Genomic DNA, 11,087 nt, shown 5'->3' with positions numbered 1-11,087 from the left:
CAAAGTCAAATGATTTATTCAAAATAGGTAATAAATTACTCGTATTGATGGTCTGGTATTGTGTTACATTTGTAAGATATAGTGGTGATAATTATTACGCAAACTTAAAACTAAAGCTACGAGGGTTCCAAACGCTCCCAGGTCTGAGAAGAGCCCACAATAAACTCAGCCGGGTATTCTTTTTATTATCACCACTTTACAAAATTATTGAAACTTATTAGAACTATCACAAAGTCGTTAAGCAACTCATTCCCAAGCTTGCTTATCATTTAAATAATCCTTTACATTGTAATAGGATTTTTCAATTAGTTTACGTTCTTCCTAAGTTTCTCCGTGAGCTCTCAAACTATTAATCGATCAAGTAGTTTTACGTTTGACAGTGATATATAGGGCCTGCAAACTGTAAGATTTAAATGTACGAGTATTTTACGCTATCCGTTACATTAGTACATATGGGAAAACTAAAAACAATTTATACTTGAAAGATGTGCAATTTGTACTTTTTATCGCTATAAATAACTAGCTTTCTCCATTGGATTCACTATTCGGGGGTTTACTGAACTTATTTTGACTCAAGGTATGCCTTCTAAGATCTTTCACAAGCCACGGTCTTACGCCGCCTGAATCCAGCGGCTCCCTTCGACACGTTTAATGTCGTCTGTCTACCTAGTGATGGGTCTTCCAACGCTGCGCTTTCCGGTGCGAGGCTGCTATTCTAGCACCTTGGAGCCCCAAGGCTTATTGGGTTTTCAAACCATGTGCTCCGCTACTGATTTATGTTGGTTAGGTACTCTGGTTCTCCTACGGATCTCCTCATTTCTGAATTGATCACGTAGAGAAACTCCAAGCATATAGCTCTCTCCATCGCCCGCTGAGTGACTCTGAGCTTTCTTATGAGGCCCATAGTTAGCGACCATGTCTTGGATCCATAAGTCATCACTGGCAACACGTACTGTTCGAAGAACTCTTATGTAAACTAACTGGCCTTATAAAGTTCTCTAACAATATTATGTTTTCAATTCGAAAACAAATGGTACCTACACTTGAATTTCTAAAAGGAAACCTTAGATCGGGCTAAAGCTAAAAGGCACGTAGCCTGCGTAGAGCCGAGTTAGAGCATTATGAAATAGGGCTGGTTTCCCAGTATCCGACCACACATAATACTATGTACTTACCTATTAGTAGGTACATAATTAGTGAAAAAGAAAACATATATATGACGAACATTATTATATAGAATTTTATAAAGAAGGTAGCATAACTTTTTAATTGTTAAAATTAACCACGATATTAAAAATCATCCTTTCGTTTTAGAAATCCTTTGATTTTCAAATAATGTTAGTGAATGAATGCTTAATACTACAGAATATTAGAATATTGAATTTTATGTGACTAATTATAATTTTAGTTAAATATTATTTTTTTAATCCCCAAACGCCGCAAACGTATTTGGCTTTTTTGCAGGTTTATTTAGCTTACAATTTTTCACGAAGTAAATATTATGTTCAGGACCATGCAATATCATAGGTGGTGTTGCAAATTGCAGTCTAAGTCTTTTTTTTCTTTTTCTTTTATAGACTAGCGCTTGGCTGCAATCAGACCTGGAAGCAAGTGATGATGCAGCCTAAGATGGGGCGCGCTTGCCTTTAAGATGCCTATTCACTTTTCGACTTGAAGGTACCCATATTATAATTGGAGGGGAAAACTGATGCTGGAAGGGTGTTTCAAATCATAGCGATTCTGATAAGAAAATAATAGGTATTTATTGGAAAGTTGCCATGGGTGTTCAACAGGCGCATTTACCTTACAATTGTACAAGAAGTATACGTATGTTTAGTACCAGACACTATCGTAGGTGGTGTGTAATGGATATAAGTCAGCGTGTAACATGGTGCTGAATAGACATTACAACTCTCCTAGCTTTTTTGCAGTTCTTTTCTGATATTGCTGCGTGACAACACGAGGTTTGATGTACGTGTGTTTGTAAAAATTGTACGAGTATAATATAGGTAGTATAATTGTAGGTAGGTATATCTAGGTAGGTTTACATAACTCATTTGATTAATTTGAGCATTGGCTTTGTCTTAGTTGGTGCCTACTCGGTTTTAGTTACCTACGCATAGTTTTTTTGTTTTTTAAGAATATTAGCCATGTTAAATGACTAATATTCCCCTTTCCTCTCCAATTAAGCGTCAGGCTTGTGCTAGGAGTAGGTACGACAATAGTGCAACGGGCGGGGTTTGAACCGTCGACCTTTCGGTTTTCAGTCCACTCCTATACCGGTTGAGCTATTGAGGCTTCCAATCTGCGAAATCGCGAAATGTCTCCTATTTTTTAAGTCGATTAAAATCTTAAATTCTTCCCCTATTTTATAATTTGTGAAAATTTATAATTTTGCTTTTTAAAATTTATAATTTTAACAATTTTTGTAAGTATGTTTATGTTAGTTTGAACTCGTAGTTTAATTAGTGTAATTGGCTTTATGGCCGTTCTAATTAAATAATAAATAAATAATAATAATAATAATAATAGTTGTTTTCCTCATTTCTGAGGGTAGTGTCCCCTTTCCATTAATAACACAATGGTAAGAATTATCTTGGGATAATAATGCAGTGGGTTCTCAGATCCTTCCACATACAACTCGATTAAGAGAACGAGGTTTCCAATCTTAGGCCAGGCAAGAGCAAAGGTAATGCGGCTGCTAAAATCTTTTTAAATGTCCTTGTGCAAGTGAGCCTTAGGTTTTTACCTACCGTCAGATTTTTAGTGTTACTTACCGGGACACTTATCTATAGAAATTAACAAGTAGAAACCTACCTGGTTTTACCCATTGTCTAATACTAGCACAACCTTTCGAACCATTTTCGTACCTATTTTTACGTGATTAATGGTACACTAAATACAAAATGAAGGATTCGCAGATGATTGATCTTTTTTAAAGCCTTTTGTTACAGTGTTCCTTTAAGTACCAATATGATGGCTTAAACCACAAGGAGACGACATCGCGCACATTGTTGTCACTGTCTCACCTGAGTCGTTTACTGCTACACTCTATCCACGGAAGTGGGATTATCTTTGTCATTTGTAAGAGATTGCGTAACAGAAAGAGCCATAATTTCTTACCACGGCTAGAGTATAGACGAAGGTCTCCTGCAAGGATCTCCTTCGATTGTCATCATTCAAATATCGATAACCTTTTGTATGAATTGATCACTTGACCAGTTTAATCAATAGAATCGCCTGTTTCCGCAAATCTTCGTCCGTTCTATAGAACGATCGCGGCGGTTTACGTAATGTCTTACTCCTCAGAAGAAAATCGACATTTGATGTTCTTGGTTGTCTAAAGCTGAAAAATGAATGAACTTTTGTACTTTTACCTTTCAGAAAAATGCAAATTCTATTTTTATAAACAGGCCATGGTACAGGTGCGGTACCATAGTTATGACATAATAAAAAATGTTGATTGATCGTTGGCTTAGAAACTTGGGCTTCAGGTTGACCTGAGACCTACCTGAAGCCCCAGTTTGTAGTATAACGCGTAAAATTTAACTCCTCGCGCGTCACTTTAATTTTTTGTGTCAATTTTCATGTCAAAAGTACGATTTTAGTCCTTATTTTAAAGGTGAACCCGTGAACCGTACTTTTGACATGACAGTTGACCCATAGAGTTAAAATGGCGCGTGAGGAGTCATTTTGTACGGACTATATACCTAAGTTTCTTCTTTTTGCTGTGTTTAGTGTCACTGAAATTAGTATTCAGAGATCGCTGTTTTAAGACCTTAGACCAATTGCATATCAGACGGTTCAAGTTACCTACTTTTTATTTTTTTAATTTGCATGACGGCCATTTTGTAATTTATTATTAACTAGATGATGCCCGTGACTTCATCCGCGTCGATTTAGATTTTTGAAAATCCCGTGGACACTGTTTCATTTTCCGGGATAAAAGTAGCCTATGTCCTTCCCCAGGATGCGAGCTATCTCTGTACCGAATTTTGTTAAAATTGGTTGCACGGATGAGCCGTGAAAAGCTAGCAGACAGACAGGCTACTTTTGCATTTATAATATTAGTATGGATTAGTATGGATATGGATAATAGCGGCACACTGTGAAAATTTCAACTTTTTATTACGGTTCATGAGATACAGCCCGCTGACAGACATACAGACGGATGGACCGCTCGTCTCTATATGTAAGTTTAATAATAGGGTTCCGTTGCCATCCTTCGGGTACGGAACCCTAAAAACGAAGGTCATCAAAAATTCTACAAGGATACCAAAAGCCGTTTAACCCGGTTCTTTCAGGTTTTAATTACCTTTGAACAAAGCCAATCAAAAATCAAACGCCGACAACAGCCTCGGGCCTTTCTCAATTGTATTTTATGTCACACCCACCTCAAAATAGCTCTTATACAATTTTACCGTGATTAATAGCTAACCTAGGTACCCATTTGGATTCTAGACACTACGAAAAAGTGTGAAATACGGCGTTTCGTGAACAAAAGATTTTCTTTGATACGATTCCTTTCCGAAGAAGGATTGTCGTATAAAAAAATCAAGAATGCTGAATTTATTTATTACTAGCTGATGCCTGCGACTTCGTCCGCGTGGAATTAGGTTTCAAAAATCCCGTGAGAACTCTTTGATTTTCCGGGATAAAAAGTAGCCTATGTCACTCTCCAGGTCTTACACATACCCATGCAAACAATCAGGTCAATCCGTTGCACCGTTGCGACGTGATTTAAGAACAAACCAACAAACAAACACACTTTCTCATTTATAATGGGGGGTAGTGATTTTCACTAAAAAAACTTTCAATAAGGCAATAATATGATCTCAACTTTCAACGATGCATTACAAACAAACGAGCCTCAATAGCTCAACCGGTAAAGGAGTGGACTGAAAACCGAAAGGTCGACGGTTCAAACCCCGCCCGTTGCACTATTGTCGTTCCTACTCCTAGCATAAGCTTTACGCTTAGTTGGAGAGGAAAGGGGAATATTAGTCATTTAACATGGCTAATATTCTTTAAAAAAAAACTTCTAATGGCTACTCCATCGTATCGTACCAAAGCTGTTACATAATATTTTAGCAGACAGCGCGAATTCAGTTCATTAGTGCGATACGCTTGTGCAAATTTGCCTCGACGATCCGCTTAATTTGAACGTTCGCCTAGTGCCTACACTATACAACTCTATAACTCTGAAACTAAATTCTATACACTACAGTATCACTGACTTACGCGAAGTTTCTGATTTGTACCTACTGCAAATTTGATGAAGGATTTCAGTACCTACAACTCGTTTTGAGCCTTGAAATTCGAAAGTGCAAAATTGATACTGAATAAGGTATTATTAGGTACATTTATTAATATGCACTCAGAATTTCTTAATTGAATTTAATGTTCAAAATAATAATCATAAAGGAAGTCTACAAATAGGTACTTTATAGTAATCTACTCTTAGATGCACAAATATTATGAACTTGCTTAGTTGACTGTAACAAAAACTTACAAAACATCAAGATTAGATTTAAAAAATAGGCTTAGTCGAATTAACTACATAATAATACTATATTCGATTCATCTCTCATGATTGCAAGTCTGATAGATGTACCTACTCTGTCTCCGTAATGGCAGTTTCGTCCGACAGCTGCATTGATTGTGGATTAAAACCGCAATCGATTGAGCCGATACTACGATCGCAATCTGCTTAGAATGGAATTAATTGAATGCAGCGCTCAAAGTGGGCTCGGACATATTATTGGGAAATATTTTTTAAACTGATAATTTTGTAAGTAACTAATAATTAGAAAGTTAATAGAATATCTATCGAGCATGTAGCGTTTTCCTCGCTGTAGTGAAATGAAAAGTTGTGTGTTTCGCACGACTGCTTTATTTGCGCTCGAGCCTTTGAATCCCTCGTTACGCTCAGGATTCTATTTTTAAACCACTCGCTTCGCTCGTGGTTCAACCTTAGACTCCTTCGCTGGCTCGGAATTCAATACAAACTCTCGCAACAAAATAACAACTTTGCAGCCTTGCATAACTACTTATTGTGAGTTATCGCCAAAAAAACATGGGAATTAAAAACTTTGATGTTTATAAAAGTGATTGCTACATGAGGGGAAAAATCTAAAAACCGTGAATTTGTGGTTACATCATGTAACCAAAAAATTTAGAATTTTAGAAAGAATATTGATACTTATTTTCAACTTTCAAAGTAAGATTACTATACCAAGTGGGGTATCATATGAAAGTGATTTACTTGTACATTCTGAAAAAGATTTTTATTTATTTTTAGGCATAATAGTTTTTGATTTATCGTGCAAAGTGTCGATAACAACGATTGTAGTAGGTACGGAACCCTCAGTGCGCGGGTCTGACTCGCACTTGGTCGGTTTGTTTTAGTAAAAGGAACACAGAATAATTGTCCACCTCGCTCGGCCTATTAAAGACAAAACAATCGCACTCCTCGACGATTATTCATCATCAGGAGAATGGTCATGATAAGCTTTTATTCCATTATCCGTGATACATTCCAGCCATCAGCAAGCGTCGCCGACAAAATGGCCGTCCCTTTTCCCAAAACAATTATCATTATTGTTTCCCACTGTTAGTGTTATTACAATATGATGGGGATTAATTTTCTCGTGTTTCCTTTTGGTTTTCTCACAAGTCACAGCTGATTATAGTTAGCTACTTCATATATTTCTCTCTCTCTCTTTTTATTAACTACTAGCTGATGCCCGCGACTTCGTCCGCGTGGATTTACGTTTTTCAAAATCCTGCGGGAACTCTTTGATTTTCCGGAATAAAAAGTAGCCTATTAAGCCTATGTCACTCTCCAGGTCTTAAGCTATACCCATGCAAAAAGTCACGTCGATCCGTTGCTCGGTTGCGACGTGATTGAAGGACAAACCAACACACTAACAAACCAACAAACAGACACACTTTCGCACTTATAATAGTAAATCTAAAGGAACTCTGAAAATCCAATTATTCTTTTAAAATTTTCCTTTTACTTCATAAAAGTTATGATGATTTGTTTATATTAAAGCCGAAAGTTGTTTTGTTCCTCGCCAAAAGTTTCTTTATCGATGAAAGAACGGAACAAAGTTTCTTAATTTCCGATTCCTTTTGGTGGCAACTTGGCCACCTTTGTGGGCTAAGTTATGTTGTTGTTTTGTAAACTGTTGTTTGGAATCTGATAAACGTGTTTCCTGCCGCCTACAACTTCGAGGAATGAGTGCATATAGACAGTAGACACCCACCTTCTAGTACGACCAAAGAACTCTAAATTAGGTAATACCTATATAGGAATACGATAGAAATGGTAGGTATGTAGTCTTTAGTACGGGAAACGCGCGTGCGTCTACTTATTCAGTTTTATTTTTTATTTTTAGGGTTTCGTACCTCAAAGGAAAAACGGAACCCTTATAGGATGACTTTGTTGTCTGTCTGTCTGTCTGTCTGTCAAGAAACCTACAGGGTACTTCCCGTTGACCTAGAATCACAAAATTTGTCAGGTAGTTAGATCTTATAGCTGAGATTTGGGGAAAAAATCTGAAAACCGTGAATTTAGGGTTAGATCACACAAAAAAAATTAAATTGTGGTCATGAACTAATAATTAGTATTTTCAACTTTCGAAGTGAGTGACTATATCAAGTGGCGTATCATATATGAAAGGTTACCTATAGTTTCTAAAACAGATTTTTATTTATTTTCATGCATCATAGTTGTTGAATTATCGTGCAAAATGTCGAAAAAATACGACTGTAGTACGGAACCCTCATTGCGCGAGCCTGACTCGCACTTGGCCGGTTTTTTTATTGAGCTGAGACACCTAAAATGTGCATTTAAAGTTATAGGTATCTGTCGTCTTTAGTACGAGGAAAGCGAGCGTCTATTCTGTACATATTAATTTTAAGATTTTTCAGTCTAGATCAGACAACTAAAATAGCTACAGTTAACAAAGATATATTTTCCTTTCTTTCTTTAAAATCCAAGTACTTACGTAACTTACGTTGCTATGGAAAAGTCAATGTCTGGAAATAACACGTATTTCCGTTTTGAAATGAGAGCTAGTGGAAAATTCTACGGAGATGCTTTATCAAAATTTTTAGTCCTGATTTACCGTGGCTAATATTCTATTTTAAAATAAGCTTTAAGTTTCTTTGCTGCGTTTTTTTGTTTATAATGTAAAACTCTAGATCTAAGAGCTGGGCCACGGCGGGTTCGAGAATAAAGATTAATTTAATATTTTTTCGCAACCCATTGAGCTATTTAGGTTCCTCTGGTTCTCCTACTGAAGCTGAAGTTACAATGTGCGGGGCACATAATTCAAAAAACCGACAGACATTGGGTCCCGAGGTATTTATCCTTAGAACAATGGCGACCTCACACCGGAAAGCGCACTGTCTACTGCCACAGACAGGGTGCAAAAGTACAATGTTCAAAATTAAAATCCCTCTCTGTAAAAGTAGGTATGGTACGCGACAGGTCAAGATGGCAATCGGGGAGGGAACGCCCTTTACACCCGCACAACCCCATGCTAACGCCGTGCGGGCGAGCGCGGGCGACGAGCGGGTGTGTGGGGTCCCTCCGACTTATGAGTCGGAGGATCGGGGTATGCCCCGATTGCCATCTCAAGCTGTCACGTACTGTACTTGTATAGTTTAATTGAATAAAAGATATTTTGACGGTAGATCCTTTTATACATATAGATTAGGGGATCTATCCCCTAATCTATACATCTTTTATACATATAGATTAGGGGATCTATCCCCTAATCTATATGTATAATAGGAAAAGGTGACGGATGACAATACACAGCTCAAACTACTGGACGGATCGGGCTGAAATTTAGCATGCAGATAGCTAATCATGACGTAGACATCCGCTAAGGAAGGATTCTTGAAAATTCAATCCGTAAAGGGTAAAATATGGGTCAGAAACTTGTGTAGTCCACGCGGACGAAGTCGCGGGAATAAGCTAGTAACATTTATTTTCAGCTTTATCAAGCACCTTCACAAGATTTCCTATGGTCTCTTAGACTATAACACGCTTTTGCCTTTGTCTGTAGCGTCACGTCCACGCAAAGTTCCAATAATTCCACGGTGATTAATGATCAGCCAAATATAAAACGAACGATTTGCAAATGATTAATGTTTTTCGAAATCCTTTTGTTGAGTGCGTCGAGAAAAATTTTGCTTTCATCGTCAATATTCTCTTGATGTTTCAGGAAATTAACCCATGCCAATTAGCGTCAAAGGTAGCTGTTGTGACTGTTCACGGGCCTTTTTTTTACTAATTAGCTTGCGCTCGACTGCAGTCACCTTGTAGCGGAAACCGGGCGAAAATCCCGTGAAAATTTCAATAAATCTGGAGCTTATTCCTCAAGAAAGTAGTATCAATACTACGTCTTGAGAGTGACATAAGGTGCTTTTTATCCTGGAAAATCATACGACTCCCACGGGATTTTTAAAAACGAAATCACAACAAAACAAAATAGAAATCGATATCCCACTCTACTCCTTGTATGGGCTTAAATAATCTGCGGAAGAGTGGAGGAGTCGTCGTCGTGTCCCCCCCCCCCCCCCCCCCCAGATATCTCAATCAGAATTCCAGTCTCGTGTCAGAACATAGCCCCGAAATCGAAATTTCAATCCAAAGCCTCTCTCGACTCTCGAATTCCGTTTGCACCACAGAAATAGCCACATAAAAGAAATAGACTGGACGTTAACGAATTTAAAGCATCATCTGTTTGGACGGTACGCTCTGTAGATACTAACCTCACTGACAAATTTGTTGGGGGACAACAGTGATATTGGGGGACAAGTTGGGAATTTCCACTTCGGCCTTATTTCTCATATTGTTTGTTTGTATTTTGTATTGCGTAGCCCTAATAGGCTATAGGTCCGAAATAAAACACCACTTAATATTTAATAGAACTACAAATATTAATGAACACTCACTCTAATAAATATAAATGTTTTCGGATGTTTAACTTTAAACCAAGTATACTTTCCTGTATTAATTACTATTAATTACTAATTTTCCTTTATAATATTGTCATGCATCGTACGGTGTATATGCGATCACTTTTTCAGTTGTTTCAGGCATAGTCTGTTGGATATCACGCTTAATTAACGCCATTCAAGCCGATTTCGGAACTGGTATAACGGAATTTCAGTTTCAATACGATTTCAGCGGTCTGTGACTGACAATCGAATCGGCAAACTGTCGCTGACAAATTCGTTGGGGGACAACAGTGATATTGGGGGACAAGTTGGGAATTTCCACTTCGGCCTTATTTCTCATAGGTATACTTAGTTTGTTTGTATTTTGTATTGTGTAGCTTTAATAAGGCCGTACGTAAGTCCGAAATAAAGAGTACTACTTCATATTTTAGCGAAGTTCTACTAAATAATTGCTGTAATACCGAAATATTTTGGGATGTTTTGGGATGATTAATGGACTGAGAGCCCATGAGGGCCCGACCTTCGTTATTTTATAAAAGCTAACATATCTATTGCGCATTGCGCAGGGAAGAACGATCAGCGACTATGAAGTGCGGATCATGGTATGGTGGCTAGATGTAATAAAGACGTGTAAAATCTTTCGACACTTTCTCTTGTGTTTTTTTCTTTTGTGTTTTCTTTTTTATATTTTCTTCGAGATAGTATTATAAATCACGTCATGCATTGCCAGACACTTATTATCGTGGCAACCCCCTGCCAGTAGTTTACGGGTGTCTGGTAGGGGTTTGCCAAGGTACGCTCACAGGCTCCAAGTCTATAAGCGGCTGAACCGTGAAAACATAACAAACAGACAGACAGTCACACTTTTGCATAAACAAACGGACACAGGAGCAATATCAGTACCCTTATTATAAATGTGAAAGTGTGTTTGTTTGTTGGTTTGTTGGTTTGTCCTTCAATCGCGTCGCAACCGTGAACGGATTGACGTGATTTTTTGCACGGGTATAGATAAAAACCTGGAGAGTTATAATACCTAATTTTTATCCCGGAAAATCAAAGAATTCCCACGGGATTTTTAAAAACCTTATTCCACGCGGACATCAGCT

Source organism: Maniola hyperantus, chromosome 9 (genome assembly GCF_902806685.2).
Source record: "Maniola hyperantus chromosome 9, iAphHyp1.2, whole genome shotgun sequence".
NCBI classification, from domain to species: Eukaryota; Metazoa; Arthropoda; class Insecta; order Lepidoptera; family Nymphalidae; genus Maniola; species Maniola hyperantus.
Note: the sequence above shows the minus strand (reverse complement) of the source record.